The 18,843-nt window shown below is 47.4% G+C and overlaps 1 protein-coding gene across 1 annotated transcript in view; it reads right to left on the minus strand.

Annotated features, from left to right (window-relative positions):
* LOC146839129 (uncharacterized) overlaps window positions 1-17,060 on the minus strand; it is a 40,974-nt gene extending 23,914 nt beyond the window's left edge. Inside the window, exon 1 of the mRNA XM_085603147.1 lies at window positions 16,964-17,060. The gene's annotated coding sequence lies outside the window, so the exon portion shown is untranslated. The remainder of the gene's footprint in view (window positions 1-16,963) is intronic.
* Window positions 17,061-18,843: the final 1,783 nt, after the last annotated feature.

Raw genomic sequence — 18,843 nt, forward strand, 5'->3', positions numbered from 1 at the left:
CCCACGCTGTTAAAGTGGTCTATTTCCCTAAAGGGAATGGACTTCACTGTGGGACACAGACCTAGGGTTGCCCATGCCAATGCTGAAAGACTTTCCAGGTTTTTCCACTCAGCTAATGAGGACTACCAGGGTGTGAGTTAGTGACACATCACTTTTCGTTTGGGGGAGTGCGGCTATGCCGCAAAGTCATCCTGTGTCCTCGGCACCCCCATTTGTTTTGCTGACTGGTACTGGTGGTAACTGACTGTCCCTGGACTCTGCCTAACCGGGCCCAGGGCCAGTGCTATGATGAAAACACAATAGGAATACAATGAAAACACCTACTTACACTAGGGCAGCACACTATGGGTTAGGGTGCCCCTATGATTGGCATGGCCTCCCCTATAGGGCCCTAGTACATAATAGGGCTGGGGATTAAAACTACCTTTAAGTCCCTAGTACATAATAGGACACGGCACTTTAGAGGCCAGCAGCATGTGTGCACTGCTGGAGCTAGAGGTCAGTTTAAAAGCCGCCCTGTGGTGCAGGTCAGCTTTTAACATGTCAATTGTGCCCAATCTCGACTTTGGTATTTTGGGCAGTGAAAAACAAATAAACTACAATATTTTGCAATATTAGGTACCCCCAGGGCCTCCCCTAGGTGTCCCAGAGGTGGGGGTGGGGTGGGGGCGGTCAGGTACTTATAAGGAGGACCCTTATTAAATAGGTTTTATATGCCTTGGGGTTAGTGAGATTGCACATTTCATTTCCACATTGTAGTAAAGTGCTTCTCAAAATCGACTTTTCTGCTAGGAGCACTGTGGAGTGAAGAGCTGCAATATTTCTACAGATTCAGTACCCCTACAGTCTCCCCTGGGTGTTCCAGGGGTGGGGGGTCCTGTAGATATAGGCAGGGTCCTTATAAAAGATGTTTTATAAGCCCTGGTGTTGGAGAAATTGCCCAGTTCATTTGTCGTATTGCAGATCCCCAGCCACACAGGTTAACATGGCATTCAGTGATGAATTATAATCTCCCGCCAGGAAACAGAGATAAAATATAATTCAAGGACTCAATGGAATGGTAATGATAAATCCAACAATATCCTAAAATGTACAGGCAAGAAGTTACAAGTCGTTCTTGTCTGTAAGCCAACATCCAGCCCGCTAGTGCTCTCACCTGATTGGCCAGAGTTAAGTGGGTTAGCCAGGCTGCTTTGATGAAGTGATAAGTAGCCCCTGGGGTGAAGGAGCCATTCTGGGGGGAGAGGGTTCTGCTGCATAGGAATGCACGAACAAGGGGGAGGGGTTGTAAACTATGATCTTCAAAAGAAGGAGAGGACAGGCAGAAGAAGCCACTTTCATTTACACCCCTACCCTCTGAACCCAGCCAGATGGCAGACTTAAGGAAGGAATGTGCAGATGCCAGGGGGAGGGAGAATATGGAGATGAGCCATCCTGGAGGGTGGTTTAGCCAGCTCGTGTCTTTCTTCAGAGACTTCAGCCATATTTAATTTTGGAGAAATAGTGCTTTCTGGGAGACCATTGCGCCACACTTTGGAGGAAATGGTCATCCACTAGGGCGTTGCCCTGCACCTCATTGGACAGGAGTGCCCTCCTGTACGACCCCAGAGAACACTGAATAAGTATCTGAGAGGGGCGGTGCCACTCAGCTCTGCTGCTTGAAACTGAGAAAAGAAGAAGGACAGCCAAGCTGGACACTTGACTTGCACCATCAGGTCCTGCATTCTGACTGACTGCGCCTGCTGAATTACCTGGAACTACAGCCCTTTGGATGTACCTTGTTTCAAGAGGAATAAAGAGTGTGCTCCCTGCAAGCTACAGGTTAACAGAGATCACCTCCTTCAACACCACCAAGAGTCCCCTGCCTGGAGTGAATCTAGTGGACTTTTAAGGGCGTTGCCCAGGTGCATTGTGGGAATTGTGGTCCCAACCCTTGGATTGTGTTTGGACACTTTGGACCATCAAAAGGAACTTCGGGAAGAAGTTCCAGACGTTTGGGAAAGTTTGGTCAACTTTTGTAAGAAAGCTCCATAGGGAGACCAGACTCTCACAGAAAGGCAATCCGGCGAACCCTCACTGAATCCGGCCTGCTGGAGGAGGTTGCACAACGTCTGGTGAGAAATCCTCCAGAAAAGTTTCTAAGTGTGAAGGTAAAATCTTGACCGGGGCCTCCCGCTTAGTGTATCCAACCAGGGATCCATGTCGGTCGTCCTCAAACTTTGACCTTGTCCCGGTCAGAGGCAACCAAATGTCCAGAAGTGACTATTGGTTTCTTAGCACTAAAAAGTGTTTAATTGTTAAAAATGTATATCTCTGGTTCCCTACATTGAATTTTTTTTGTTTTGATGTTATTTAAAACAAACATATTTCCTATTTTTATAAATTGGTGTTGGATTTTTATTGTGGGTTGTGTCTTAATTAATCACTGAATTTGTGTCTTTAAATGCTGTACATACCGGTCCCTGAAGTTAAGCCTGCCTGCTCACAGCCGAGCTACCAAGGGTTGAGCATCGGAATACTTTTCTGAGACCTATATCGTGTCCGTGGTATTATTGCCAGTGGTAGATGCACATTTACCACTATTAATAATCCACTTTCCAACAACGGGCCTCACCTCCCCTGCCTGCCCTGGACAGACCTCCTCTTCTCTGCACTCCCCTCCCCGTTGACCGGCCTCACCTCCTCTGCACCCTCCGGACAGGCCTCACCACCTCCTCAACCCCACTGGACAGGCCTCATGTCCTCTGCACCCCTCCTAGAATCACCCCACCTCCTCTGAACCCCAACAAGCACGGGACAGACCTCCCCTCCTCTTCATCTCCTGAACAGTCCTCACCTCCTCTGCACCTCGTTGGATAGGCCCTACGTCCTCTGCAGCCCCCGGACAGGCCTCGCCACCTCTTCACCCCTTCTGGACAGGCTCCAACTCTTCCGAACCCCCAGTTCAAGACAAGCCTCCACTCCTGAACAGGCCTCATCTGCTTTGCACCCCCTGGACAGGTAAGGCCTCACCTCCTCTGCACCCTCCTGGACAGGCCTCACTTCCTCTGCAAACCCTGGACAGGACAGGTCTCACCTCCCCAGCACACACCCCTGCCTCCCCCCCCAGACAGGTCTCCCTTCCTCTGCACAACCAGGACAGGACAGGTTTCATGTCTGCATCTCCTCTGGACAGGCTGCACATTATCTGCACCCACAAAGCACAGGAAAGGCCTCACTTCCTCTGCAACCCCCTGGACAGACCTTACCTCCTCTCCCCCCCCTGGACAGGCCTCACCTCCTCTCAACCCCCTGGACAGGACTCACCTCTGCACCCCCTGGACATGCCTCGCCTCTGCAGTCCCTGGACAGGCCTCACATTCTCTGCACCTCGTGAACAGGTCTCACCTTCTCTAAACCTCCCCTGGACAGGCCTCACCTCCTCTGCACCTCCCTGGACAGGAATCACCTCCTCTGAACCCCCTGGAGAGGCCTCACCTCAATTGTATCCCGGACAGGCCTCACCTCCTCTGCACACCCTGCATGGGTCTCACCTCCCCTGCACCCTATGGACAGGCCTCACTTCCTCTGCACTCCCCTGAACAGGACAGGACTCACCTCCTTTGCACCCTCCTGGACAAGCCTCACCTCCTCTGCACCCCCCTGGACAGGCCTCACCTACTCTGCACTCCCTGGACAGGCCTCACCTCTTCTGCACCCCCCCCCCCCCCGGACAGGCCTCACCTCCTCTGCACTCCCTGGACAGGCCTCACCTCCTCTGCACTCCCTGGACAGGCCTCACCTCTTCTGCACCCCCCTGGACAAGCCTCACCTCCTCTGCACCCCCCTGGACAGGCCTCACCTCCTCTGCACTCCCTGGACAGGCCTCACCTCTTCTGCACCCCCCTAGACAGGCCTCACCTCCTCTGCACCCCCCTGGACAGATCTCACCTCCTCTCTGCCCTTGTGACAGATCTCAGCTACTCTGTACCCCTTGGACAGGCCTCACTGTTATGTTCTATATAGCTACCCTAATATAGGCCCAGGTAACATCATATACCTTCACCTACATTATTTCCCCTACACTACACAATAAAAAAGCTTTTAGGATTGAGCCTTTACCTAGTTCGACTCCTGGGTGCAAAAGGAGGGTGTTTCCCTGAACAATAGCCTCCTATAACTTCATCAATGGACTCACACAGTATGAATGAATATTCATGAGGGTTCTTGGAAACCAGGCAGAAGCTACACCACCTGCATAACATCTATGTACAAGGTTCATCCCATACGTCATCCTCAAATCCAACAATGGCTAATACAAGGGACAAAGAAACATTAGATACTTTCTGTAGTTCTACAGCACATCTTACTGAGTTAAGACAGAGGAGATCAGGACTTCCATGCCGACACACTGACGCGAGACGCGGAGGTTCCTGTATGCAGACACTCCAGCTTGGGGTGGTCTGAATATCCCTTGCGGTCCAGCTCGAGACCAGAACGGGGGTCCCGCAATCTCTCACTTCAGGTAATGGGGTTTGACTTATCCTAGGAGGATTCTTGGCTTAACACCTACACATATGCTAGGTACACTTAGATACATCTAGTTAGGATTACATCGAAGGAGTATGCATTTTACTGTCATGTATTTTATATGCTGGTATGCATTCATGATTTTAGCAGAATGATAGAAATCTATCATCCTTTTACGTTTCTAGTGCTTCTAGTTGTCTATATCCTGCACTGTCTATTGATTGTCTCAGCACATCTATTTTACACTAGAATAACGACTTTTCAATAAATACTTATTGACAACGTCCCAACCATTTACTCTGTGTATCTATCTGAACGAAAGTGAGCACGCGTGACTGAGCGAAAAGTGGTGCATTATTTCCACGGTCCTGAGGGATCGGGGTGGTCATGTTCGATAGTTGCCAGGAACTATCCCCTCCTTGGTAAGAGGAGTTTCTTGTGGCACTGTGAGCTAGCTGCTATACAGGCCAACATACCCGATAGAGGTGTCCAGAATCAGTCTGACACCAATCCTATAGTCTATGTTGTCTAAAAGTGCAGAACCTATAAAGGGATATAGGAACTACACAACATGGCGTCGCCAACGTTGGTTGGGTACTTATTTAATAATAGAATCTGAGTAGTTCAGTCGTGCTAATCTCAGAGACCCCTACTCACATATTCCAGAGACGTCTGGAGTGGGAGGGCACAAATTCCGGCACAGCTGAGTAGTCTAAATACTATTTATTGGCTGCTGGTTAATCAAGCTTGAAGGACACATTGTTCCTAGAATTGTGTATAAACACCTTATCTCAAAGCCTAACAAGGCCCTTCATAAATAAAAAAAATAAAAGAATTAAAAGGAGAGGCAGAGGAACAACAACTGCAGTTCAACGCCACAGATGATGAAAATGATGCAGATGCAATTCAAATGACACCAAACGTCAGAAATGCCGTCACCATAACATTGGGTGCGTATGGTTTAACATCCATGGATGGACCGGTAACATTCGTGATAGAGGCACACGAATCCTATAGAACAGAGGTATTCTATTCATGGGTTACAGTCCCAGCAGCAAATGCAGAAACAAAAACATTTCATTTCTACACAGAAGATGAAGTGCCAAATGACTATAATCCTTACGAATATATTGAAATTCCACTAACTTACCAGGAACACCTATACTGATTTAAAGGCGCACTCCCCCATACTAGGAACAGAGTCAGACTGGGTCCGCTCGAAAGAGACGGGGCAACATGGACAGTATTAGCCGCCTATACACCACACCCTGACATTGAGACAATGCCAGGAGGAGATTTACTTATACTCCACAAAGAACTAATAAGACTATACAGAAACATGACAATTCGTGATGAGAACACTCACACTACAGCCAACACCGGCTACAACAACAACAGGACCAGTCCAGACGTCTACAACCAAGATCACACCACAAACATGACATGCAGTAATGGACAAATTCCCACAAAACGTGAGCAAATCCCTTCTGAATAGCTCAGAAAATAACACGGCTGGAGGCAGTGTTTCCACACACTACCCCGCATGAAAAACACAGAATGTTAACAATCTGCTTGCCAATGGGAGTAGCTCCCCTGATAGAAGATTGTACCTCTTGGGGTACAGTTTTCGCTGCCATATATTCCAGAACTTATGGTAATCCCTCCTCAGCTGTAATACCAGATGTAGTGAGACAGATACAGAACGAGTGCGGAGCAGAACCTGCTCTGAATTTGGGGATGAAATTACTGGGTAATTATGCCCAGGCATCAGCTATATTAGCAAATATTAAAGGAGAGGCAGCATCAGTGGCAATATGCCAGAGACTAAGAGAATTGTCTCCTTTACAACAAGAGACAGAACTACCTAAAATAATTGAAACTGCTTAAGCAGAATTAGGTAGGGATAGCCTGGGAGCTAGACCAGTGAAACCACAATTGGTGGGTAGTCCTGGAAAGGATACCCCTAAGCAAGCACCTGCTTCTTCAAAGAAGAAGTGGGAAAATAAAAAACAACATAAACATAAGGACATTAGATATCAGTCCAGAGGTAGGTCTCCTCAACAGGAGCCCTCCGAAAGGAGGTACAACCTTAGGAATAGGGACAATATTAGGAAACCTGACAGGTATCAGGACACTGAAACACGTTCCTCTCGTTCCTTTCAGGGTTCATCAAAAACCTTAGAGAGGGAAGGATGGTCAGAAGGGGTGGGCGGAATTTGCATAGTCGCGCTACGCAAAGCTCTGCGAAACGGTAAAAAGTCTTCGCAAACATGCGGAAATGCTTGTTCAGCCCGTTCGCGATGCTTTTTTCCTGTTCGCAGATGCTGTTTGTGTGCTCGGGGGGAAATATCTTGTGAACACGCATTTTGAAAGCGCAAACAATTCCGCGAAGCTGCGGATTGCAGAATTTTTGGCAAATCCGCGTTCTCTGTAGAATGCAAAATTACCCAAATTCCGCAAGCGGAACAGAATTTACCGCCCAGAACAGAGACAAGAAGAACGTACAAAGTCCAGAGACACGCAACGTGCTGCGGACAACGCACCTAAACAAGAAGACAAACAAAAGTCAAAAGCTCAGTTCAAAAAGAAGAAGGTAGCAGGTCTCAAGATCAGACATGCCCAGAATTCTGAGGACTCAACTAATGAACGGGGAATGGGCTCTGACGATGCTAGACAGCGCAGTGGAAGTAACAATAGCTTGCCAGAACCTAACGGAATTTCTGGTGACTGCGGACTTGAGTGAGTATATCACAGTTGTTAGACCTGGCACCATTGGCGTGGGTATCCCTTCCATTTTTCGCTTTTGTCTCCTCTGTTTCTGCTGGTGTTAGATGCTCTGGGCGCTGTGCCACTGCGATTCAGTGCCACCGCGCGAATGCTCCCTATTGTAGAATTGACTGTATGAATTGGTATACCCATAATTGGCTCATTTGGTTTACCTGTTAGTCCCTAGTATAGTGCACCGGTCGTGCCCAGGGCTGGTAGACCGAATAATGCTGGTGGGCCTGCAGCGCTGATTGCGCCACCAACAGAATCAACTTGTAAAGTGTGTCCCAGACCTCCCATTGCAGAGTCTGTGTGCAGTCCAGAACTTTGAAAACAAGGAGAGGGGCTCATTTAAGTCCAAAGGGACAGAGCACCAGAATCAACTATATAGTTAGAAAAATTCCCTTTGAACTATAAAAACACACTTTACTTAAATCGGCACTAGGAGACCATGCAGTCAAATGTATCATTCAGTCAAATATATCACAAGCTAAGAACAATTCAAAATGAGATGTGAGAAACCTAACACTAGATTAAATAAAATTTATTAACACATTAATGATCCAATTCACAGCAATAGGTAATCATAAAAAACATATAATGACACAAATATGTATCTTTATTAAAAAAACATGTAAATGTTCATACAGAAAATACAAATTTAAAACAATTTAATTAGTTCGAAATCTCATAAAAAGACAATGAGTAAACATCACATGGAAGGAGAATGTGTAAAAAGAGCACCAAAGTTGTGCCTTAACCGTGTTAATTTGTAACCTATATGGACCAGAAATAACCGGGAGCAATTCACCCTGATTTTAATAATTCTAGTCCCAAGACAAATTCAACCAAAAACTTTACGTCTACGCTTTTCGGTGGAATAAAAAGATAAAACCACCTTCTTCAGGACTGGTATAATATTCCTTCCTTTGGTATACGTGAATGAGCATACCTAACACAAAATATAATACAAAATAAATGTCATTAAAAATAAATAAAAACATGAAAGACATACATATTAATCAAAGACATTGACAATCTTTCGTTTAGTAGTTAAAAACATGTTCTAAATGCTCCGAGATTCAAGAATCTTTCAAAATAATTGCAGTCACAGGATCAATGTGAAAAAACACACATTCAAACAATGTAAATAGCCTAAGAATTAAATACTTATTGCACAAAGTTGGCAATATGTAGATTTCTACACATCCCACTGAGAGTGTTCCATATTCTACCACCTATCTCTTACACATCTGTAATTCACACATTTTGGCATTCATGTATTAACCAGAGACGACTGATACTACACAGCTTTAATAAAATAATCAATAATAATCATGATCCCATTCATAGATAGAGGCCAGTATTCCCCTGTGTCTCGCTACGTCAGTCACTAATCAAAATTCAGACATGTGTCCCCCAGAAGGGTGAGTAATGCATGCAAACCATCATAAATATATCAATACCTCAGCCCATATCGTTAAATAATAGCTGGCAGTGAACCTCTAGGCTTCCGGCAGCAGGAATTACTATGAGGAAATATGTCTGTCAAAAAGCAAGAGGATGTAGCTAATTGTTAATCCATTAGGGGACCATGTATAATTTAACATGATGCAACAGTTTTGGGAGCTAAACTAATATTGAATTCTCACCTTAATGTATTCGAAGTAGGCTCGTTTCACATATTTATTTTAATTTGATTTGATCGATCTGTTTTTAATCACGCTCTGTGAATGAAAATAAATCCATTATCTCTACTAATATAAATATTTATAGCTCTATTACTCTGAATATATATGAGAATAACAGCAATTTACCGAGAGTTAAAAAGCACTGTCTCGAAATTATAGAGACAGAAAGATGCAACCAGTAATCATCTTGTATAGTATTATATTGCAAAGGTTTTCCGTTTTCAATTCGGATCCGGGTAGGCTATAAAGATAAAGGATTTAACCCAATGAGAATGCTATGTTAGTCACAATGCCGATGATTTCATACGTGTTAAGTTACTCAAAACGAAATGAAAATGGTTTAGGCAATGACACCATTGAGGAGTCACCAGCACGGAATGAAGGACTATGCAATAATTCCATGGAACTCGTCCCTCTTGGAACTGAAAATCAAACCGATATCTATGTCAACATGCCTCGACAAGATCAACCTCCAAGTTCAACAAAACCTGCTGAGCTACCAACAATTGGTCGAACAGCATCTGGCTATTTTGAGGACTTTGATTCCTTTTCATTGGATCCAAGTGAACCTGAAACGACGTTAGCCCCAAAATCACGTAATCACTTAAAAAGACATACCTGGTTTGCAGCAGTAGACTCCAGTTGTCGGGCTCCAGTTGCCGGGTTTTGAAGTTCGCTGGTGCCGGAGCGGACCACCGAACACCAGACGCCGGAGGCTCTGCTCCCTAATTCATTTGTAAACCTGTGGCCCCCCCCCTGCTGCTGGAGGATCTCCACTGCTGGTGGTGCCCGTGATTTTGCTGTTTCCGCCGCCGCCGCCTGCCGCCTACTGCCTACCGCATCCGAGCTGCACTGGAGCAGCCTGCACAGGAGCAGCCTGATTTGATTCTAGCTGGTGTCGGCGGCAGGCAGGCAGCGAGGTTGTGGACAAGGGTGCAGGAGCTCTCAAGCATTTCCCCAACAGCGTCAGGAGGTGGTGTGAGCTGAAGCGGCCAGCAGGTGGGGAGCTGTGATTCCCCCGCAGCAGCAGGAGAGGAAGCGAGGAAGCGAGGGGGAAGTCACAGGAGCGAGGAGCAAGCCACAAGAGTAGCCCAGGGGAGTGTGTGAGCTAAAGGCCCCAGGAAAGCTGTGGATTGAGGAAGAGCAGAGGTGAGCAGAGAGAGCTGGGGTACACTCAGAAAGTAACTGTAAATAACAGTACAAGCCGCGTCACATTGTGGGACCGCCCTCGAGTCCTCGAGCATATGACTGTATTTAAGCAAATCAGTTTTAAAAAAACATTATCCTAACTCTCAATTCTTAAATGCGTACTAGCTCACAAAAATTTCAAAAAGCACATCTTGTGGTCTCTCTCTCCAAAAAGCAAACACTCCGTAATACTCTGCTTTGTTCCAAAAACCTTTTTATCGGAGAAACCGAGAGAGACCCCTTGTCTTTTACAGGGAATGGGGTACAGCTTACACCTGAAAAAGCACAATCCCTATACTCTGACACAATGGTATCAAACTTAAGACTCTAACACTCATCAACGTAAAAAGACATTAAATTTTCATGGCATTTATTAAAAAAGTATACATATAATTCATAAAATCAATACTAACATTGCATATGCTTATAAACACAAGACATAACAAATACACATTATTATATGATCCACAGAACTGTTATGAGCCCGCATAACAGAAAAAGATTATGAAGACAATACACTTTGTCATTGATTACGCATCCTATCGGGTCATGTAACTACTATGGTTGGTGATATATATGCACTCTTATATCTACTCGCAGTCAACCACAGTTCTTCTTTGGATTGCGTTATTTTAGATGCGTCATGTTCCAAAAACCGCCAAAACCGTTTGCCGTTGCTGGTTAAACTCTACAGCCCGTTAGAGTGTCGGCCCAAATAACCGACAAAAAACCGACAAAAAGAAGATATGCGGTCAGGGAAAATAAGAGGAGGGGATAAGAAAGAAGAACACCCCCCAGCCCCAGCAAAAAAAGGAAAAGATGAGGACAAGGAAGGAACTTGGGGACCGATATCACAACTCAAAAGCGTAACCAGCAGGCTTCCATTGTAGATTTAGATTGCTCCTGGATGTTGTGCGTCAAAATATACGTCCCAGAGACCTATACCTTGCTCATACTCAACATCTATATTCACCCTCCATCTAATCTAAAGAAGCTAAGAATTGAACAACTAAGTACTTCATTAAAAACATTAAAACTTGCCTATTTAGATGCTAAAATCATTCTGTCGGGCGACTTTAATATGAATTTACAATACGATAGGAGTAAGGGAAAAAAGGGCCCCATACAAGCCCCCAACCGACAGGATACTTCCGGCAAGAAATGCGCATCTCGCTTGAAAGACCTTTCAATGTGCATACTCAATGGCCAAGGTCCGGCTGACCGGCCCGCAGCATACACCAGGGTTACACAAAAAACACGCTCTACTTTAGATTATACCTTTACAGATTACGACCTTTTTCCATACATCGCGAATTTTCAGATAAAAGATAGGGCAGAAAGTAATCATCAGCCACAATCTTTTACATTATTAATATCTTTCAAAACCTCAGCGAAAGTAAATGCGCTATCATCTTTAACACAATGTTATAATTTAAAACGCCTCCGCTGGAATAAAAACAACATCGAGGCCATCGCAAACACTTACACCAGTCTTTTGGAAAAGTCCAATCCCGAAACACTAACCATAAAAGCTTGGGAGTTTTTTATATATGAAATTAGCAATATATTTTTTAAAAATACCCATGCCCGCAAAGCTGGAAATTCAAGAGGGGCCGCCTGGTTTATCAATAATCTGAGGAAACAAAAACAACAACTAAATAAATACCTCAGACAATTACGATCTCGGGGACCAGAATGCCACCAGGAACTTCTACTGTTAATCGCAAAAACTAGAAAACAGCTAATAAATTACATAAAACTCACAAAAAAAGAGCACCAAGAACATATCTGGGCCAAACTTCATTACGCTTGCAAATTGGGGGATTCCAGGCTTTTTTGGGAACAAATAAACCAACCAACCAATGGCCGGAATCAACATCATCATTCGGATATACTGGAGGCCACATGGAGAGTCTACATCGAACTCCTATACAACGGAGCTGCACCTCGATAGGCTTCAAACTGTGAAGCACTAACAGTGAAGGAGGCTGGAGGCCGAGATAAAGTTAATGGTATCAATAACCTCGAACCACTTGAGGATTCAGTGTTGTTCACAGAAATTCAAGTGCTAAAAATTATAAAGAACTTAAAATCGGAGGGAGCCCCAGGTCCGAACGGACTACCAAATGCCCTGTTTCGACATGACCCCGCATTCTGGTCCCAAGTTCTGACTCCTCTTTTTTCCAAAGTTACAGCAGATTGTTTGATCCCTGAGTCCTGGAGAGGAAGTGTCCTTAATCCAATCTATAAGTCGGGTTCCCGTTCGGACCCCTCCAACTACAGACTGATTGCGTTGATCGATGTAGAGGCGAAAATTTACGCATCTAATCTCTTAGTAGAATTAGAGGCTTGGGTTAGTCTAAAAAACCAAATACTTCCCACGCAAACCGGAATTCGGGCTGGGATGGGCACCCTAACGAACATCTCTGCAGTCACTCTTTTAGCTAATCAGGCCTTCATAAAACCAAGGCCCATGTATGCCTGCTTCGTGGACCTTAAAGCGGCCTTCGACAAAGTTTCGAGAGCCTCTCTATGGGCTAAGATGCAGGCCTGGGGGGTCCCGTCTAGACTCTTGGAGGCCATTATCAACCTGTACTCTCACACCTGGGCACAAATCAAGAAAGGAGACGGGTCCAGTGCCACCGGCAAGATCCCAACATTAAATGGGCTAAAACAAGGTTGCGTATTAGCGCCTTGTTTGTTCAACATTTATACGTCAGATCTTGACAAGTGCCTTCAGTCAATTCCAGCTGACCCCCCAAAACTGGGCAAATAACCAACGCCATGCCTTCAGTACGCAGATGACATAGTACTGCTAGCACAAACACCAGCTGGCCTGCAGAAACTGATCACGGGACTAGGAGCCTACACCACCTTCAACCAGCTTACGATCAATCACCAAAAGACTAAAGTAATGCGTTTTTCAAAAGATAATAAAACACCGTCCAGGCATACCTTCTCCTGGAAATTGGGCGAACAACCATTGGCCCGCGTTACCTCCTACAAATATCTAGGCTTCGTGCTAGACAGCAAGCTTAACTTTAAACAACACGTGGAACAAGGAAGTATAAAAGCATAGAAGCAAAACAACTGTTGTTCGCCTTTAAAGTCCTGAAAAAAAAGCTCATAGGTTGTTCTACCAGTCACCTGCTACAAGTGATAACCGCAAAATTTCTACCCTCCATCTCGTATGGCTCAGAAATCTTGAACACCAAAGATGCCACCACCCTAAATACAGCACAATCCATATTTTTCAAAAGACTGTTCTCAACCCCGTTACACATCTCACAAGACCAAATCCGTTTAGATTTTGGATAAAAAAATCAGATTATGGCCACACAAGGTGCCTTAGTGAAGTACTACTGGAGGATGAGGGAGGCAGAAGATAACACTCTAGCCCACCGTTGTTGGGTTGAGATTGAAAGTCAAGCTCGACAAGCTAACTCGACGACGACAATCCTGCAGGAATCCTTGTCGGCGTTACAGCTAGAGGAGTTCTGGTCAATACCAGTAACGTATTCTGGATTAAAAAACGCGGTGAATTCCGCAATTAAGAGGAACTCCCTACTAACTGACAAAAATACTTTTTTTTAAAAATACCACGCCTGGGATGTGATACAGACATATCAGAGGCTAAAACCGCAACGGTACCTGATTGAACATATCTCTTATCATAAAAAGCATTACCTGATGTTGCTACGACTGGGATCATTCCCCTCAAAAGATTTAACCCCGCAATGGAAATTCGTATGGCCATCGAAGGAATGTCGCGTTTGCTGTCAAGGGGAGGAGTCATCATTACATTTATTATGCATATGCCCTTTTTTACTGAAAACACGCAAATCCATTCTTCGGGAGATTTTAAGGAATGAGCAGATCAGAACATGTAGAGCTGCGGTCATTAGGTGTCTCGGAGGGCTCTCGACTCCACTCTCCTGTAGCGCCATAAAAAATTCTGGAAAACAGCAGCAAAAGAATTGGACACAATTTCTACAAGCCAAGTAGCTATTATACAACCCGCTGGCTGACTTCTTACTGTGATCATGGTTCTTTTAAGGTTTTCTTTTTTGATTAATGTTTAAAAAAAAAAAAAAATTCATAACAATAATTTTTATACACATATGCTCATTTCATGTTTAGAATCAGTACTTTATGATGGTTTGCCATCCTTTTATGGTTTTTAAATAATCAATAAAAGTATTTTTCGACTTTGACTTTGACATACCTGGTATCACCATGGTTGCAGCTGTGGATAATTACTGGGGTTTTATTCTTTCTTTTCTGCTTAGGCTTAGTTACTGTTTTCTACTTGCTTATTAGTGGTACTTATCTTAGACAGAGCTCTGCAGCTTCGAACGTGAACTTGATTTTAAAACCACATGTTTCTTCACGCCGTGAACAAAGAGACTTGTCCAATGTGAACATTACAGCGATTCCTATTCCTGATGGGATAGTTTGGGACAAGGTTGGCTATGATGTATTCGGACCTACGGAACTTTTAAAAATAGCACAAGTATTTAAAATTTTGTTAAATTATATCATTACCTCTAGTACATTTTCTGATGATTGGGACTCTGAAACTGTTAATAACATGTTGTCTGATTTAGAAAAAAATGCTGCATTTCCGAACACTGAAATGTTAGAAGGTACTTCAGACTATGACACTTTGTACGGTTACCGACATTATGGTCATCATTTTTTTCACAAATCTATATCACCTAGAAATGATTTCGAGTACCGCCAGTGGGAACATTGCCCTAAACCACCAAAAAGTAGTTCGCAAACATTTGCACAGAAATGTTCATATTTTACAAGGTTTAACACTTCTGACCCAACCTCATATTATTATAAAGTTGCACCCACATCGGCACTGAAAAATATGTTGACAAACACAAAACAGATTTACTCAGCTTCCTTTATTGCCCAACTGTCTGAACAGGATTTCGTCCTATGGAAGGACACTAGACTTAAAATCAGTCTGGGGTTCTAGAGTCTGGCAAGTCCAGGGAACAGAAGCGCTATTTAGAGCATGCCTCATTCCACAGCAGCTGATATTTCTGAATGACACCGTGCAACAGACATCCTGTCTTGGACTAGCCAAGAACAAGGACCTGAACACACCTCGGTTTCCAACACCGTCACAAATGGAGGGGTGCAAAATTCAACATCACAAGAAGGGGCAAAAATAGATGACATTTTTCAGTACAATAGATCAGACCCTGATTGGAAAGGATGGTTGGTTTGGCCCATAGACACGAACAGATGTCAGAAAAGATTCTGGGGTACCAACAAAGGGTTCAGTATCCATAGGCCAGACCCACGCTACGCAAAAAGAGAACATCCGGGGGTGGTGACATCATACAGTGTTGGGAAGTTGTGCCTTGATTGGTTGAAAACACTCACACAGGTGAAACATCTCTTATCCCTACCGTCAGATGATGTGGACTTACGGGATTTTTTATTAGGTTCCAGAAAGCCATGTGACAAACGTTTCTTATATGATCTCTTTAACGAAATCCGGAAAATCTCCCATCAAGAAGCAGCGGAGAGACTTAGAGAAATAGACAGGATTAACCTAGAAAAGGCGTTAGCTGTAGTGGACAATGCTATGACGACATTAACATCCAGGATTTCTTTACTGGGCAACATTGTATCTTCACCTATTGATGTACTAGAACAAGACTTGTCCATGTTACAACACGGGCAATCACAGCTACGTTCTATTATGGGTAAAGTCATAGCTCTATAAAAATGCATTAAATAAATAAATAAACCTCCCATGCAACCCTAGACAGGCCTCACCTCCTCTGCATGCTCCTGGACAGGCCTCATCTCCTCTGCACCCCTGGACAGACCTCACCTCCTCTGCACCCCCTGGACATGCCTCACCTCCTCTGCCCCCTGGACAGGCCTCTCCTCTTCTGCACCCCTGGACAGGCCTGACCTCCACTGCACCCCCCTGGACAGGGCTCACCTCCTCTGCCCCCCTGGACAGGTCTCACCTTCTCGGCCGACCTGGACAGGCCTCACCTCCGCTGCACCCCTGGACAGGCCTCACCTCTGCACCCCTGGACAGCCCCACCTCCTCTGCACCCCTGGACAGGCCTCATCTCCTCTGCACCGCTGGCCAGACCTCAGCTCCTCTGCACCCCCTGGACATGCCTCACCTCCTCTGCCCCCTGGGCAGACCTCACCTCCTCTGCACCCCATGGACATGCCTCACCTCCTCTGCCCCTGGACAGACCTCACCTCCTCTGCACCCCCTGGACATCCCTCACCTCCTCTGCCCCCTGGACAGGCCTCTCCTCTTTTGCACCCCTGGAGAGGCCTGACCTCCACTGCACCCCCCTGGACAGGGCTCACCTCCTCTGCCCCCCCTGGACAGGTCTCACCTTCTCGGCCGACCTGGACAGGCCTCACCTCCACTGCACCCCTGGACAGGCCTCACCTCTGCACCCCTGGACAGCCCCACCTCCTCTGCACCCCTGGACAGGCCTCATCTCCTCTGCACCGCTGGCCAGACCTCAGCTCCTCTGCACCCCCTGGACATGCCTCACCTCCTCTGCCCCCTGGGCAGACCTCACCTCCTCTGCACCCCATGGACATGCCTCACCTCCTCTGCCCCCTGGACAGACCTCACCTCCTCTGCACCCCCTGGACATCCCTCACCTCCTCTCCCCCTCTGGACAAGCCTCTCCTCTTCTGCACCCCTGGACAGGCCTTCCCTCCTCTACACCCCTGGACAGGCCTCACCTCCTCTACACCCCTGGACAGGCCTCACCTCCTCTGCACCCCTGGACAGGCCTCACCTCCTCTGCACCCCTGGACAGGCCTCTCGGTGCTTCTCACAGGAGCTCTCGGTGAAGGATTCTCATTAAGGACAGAGGAGTCCAGAGTTCATTCCACCACATACAGCGCCTCTGACTCCGCCCTGAGCCTCGGGGCGCAATGCACAGGCCCCGAAGATAGACACTGCTCCCCTGGACAGGCCTCTCCTCCTCTGCACCCCCGGACAGGCCTCACCTCCTTTTCACCCCTGGACAGGCCTCACCTCCTCTGCACCCCCTGGACAGGCCTCACCTCCTCTGACCCCTGGACAGGCCTCACCTCCTCTGCACCCCTGGACAGGCCTCACCTCCTCTGCACCCCTGGACAGGCCTCAGCTCTGCACCCCTGGACAGGCATCACTTCCTCTGACCCCTGGACAGGCCTCACCTCCTCTGCACCCCTATACAGGCCTCTCCTCTCCTCCTCTGCACCCCTGGACAGGCCTCTCGTCCTCTGCACCCATGGACCGGCCTCACCTCCTCTGCACCCCCTGGACAGGCCTCTCCTCCGCTGCACCCCTGGACAGGCCTCTCCTCCTCTGCACCCCCTGGACAGGCCTCACCTCCTCTACACCCCTGGACAGGCCTCACCTCCTCTGCCCCTGGACAGGCCTCACCTCCTCTGCACCCCCTGGACAGGTCTCACCTGCTCTGCACCGCTGGACAGGCCTCTCCTCTGCACCCCTCACCTCCACTGCAACCCCTGGACAGGCCTCACCTCCTATGCCCCCTGGACCGGCCTCGCCTCCTCTTCACCCCTGGACATGCAGGCCTCACCTCCTCTGCACCACTGGACAGGCCTCTCCTCCTCTTCACCGCTGGACAGGCCTCACCTCCACTGCACCCCTGGACAGGCCTCACCTCTGCACCCCTGGACAGCCCCACCTCCTCTGCACCCCTGGACAGGCCTCTCCTCCTCTGCACCAGTGGACAGGCCTCACCTCCACTGCACCCCTGGACAGGCCTCACCTCTGCACCCCTGGACAGGCCTCTCCTCCTCTGTACCCCTGGACAGGCCTCACCTCCTCTGCACCCCTGGACAGGCCTCACCTCCTCCGCACCCCTGGACAGCCCCACCTCCTCTGCACCCCTGGACAGGCCTCACCTCCATGCACCCCTGGACAGGCCTCACCTCTGCACCCCTGGACAGGCCTCTCCTCCTCTGTACCCCTGGACAGGCCTCACCTCCTCTGCACCCCTGGACAGGCCTCACCTCCTCTGCACCCCTGGACAGGCCTCTCGGTGCTTCTCACAGGAGCTCTCGGTGAAGGATTCTCATTAAGGACAGAGGAGCCCAGAGTTCATTCCACCCCATACAGCGCCTCTGACTCCGCCCGGAGCCTCGGGGCGCGCTATGCACAGGCCCCGAAGAGAGACACTGCTCCCCTGGACCTGCCCAGAGGCGCCGGGGGCAGGACTGTGGCTCGGACCGAGGAGCTTTAATACCACACACCAGACACGAGGCGCTACACACCAGGCACGTGTTCATCCCTCAGAATAAGGGAAATTACGGAAATGTCCTGTTCCATTTCGCATCTTTCAGCCCCGGGACCTGGTTCCGGTGATGCTGCTGCCCCCCCCCCTTCCAAAAATTGACCTTTAACCCGGAAGTGTCCTCTCTGGGAGTGGGCAGATCTCCTGGGGTATTTATGACTTGTGGTGATGATCGCGTCTTGTGCAGCTGACACTGCACCCCACTGTACCCCACTACTGATGTCTGTCCCTCTAGGGGTGTTATACTGTGTGTATCTCTTCTTGCGCATAACTTGTGATAATAAATGTTTAATACGAGGCGCCTTGACTCCTCCCCCCCCCCCCCCCCCCCTCCCCCAGGCCTCGTTCACGCTTTATAGACATCCTAA

Source organism: Triturus cristatus, chromosome 4_2 (genome assembly GCF_964204655.1).
Source record: "Triturus cristatus chromosome 4_2, aTriCri1.1, whole genome shotgun sequence".
Taxonomy (NCBI): domain Eukaryota; kingdom Metazoa; phylum Chordata; class Amphibia; order Caudata; family Salamandridae; genus Triturus; species Triturus cristatus.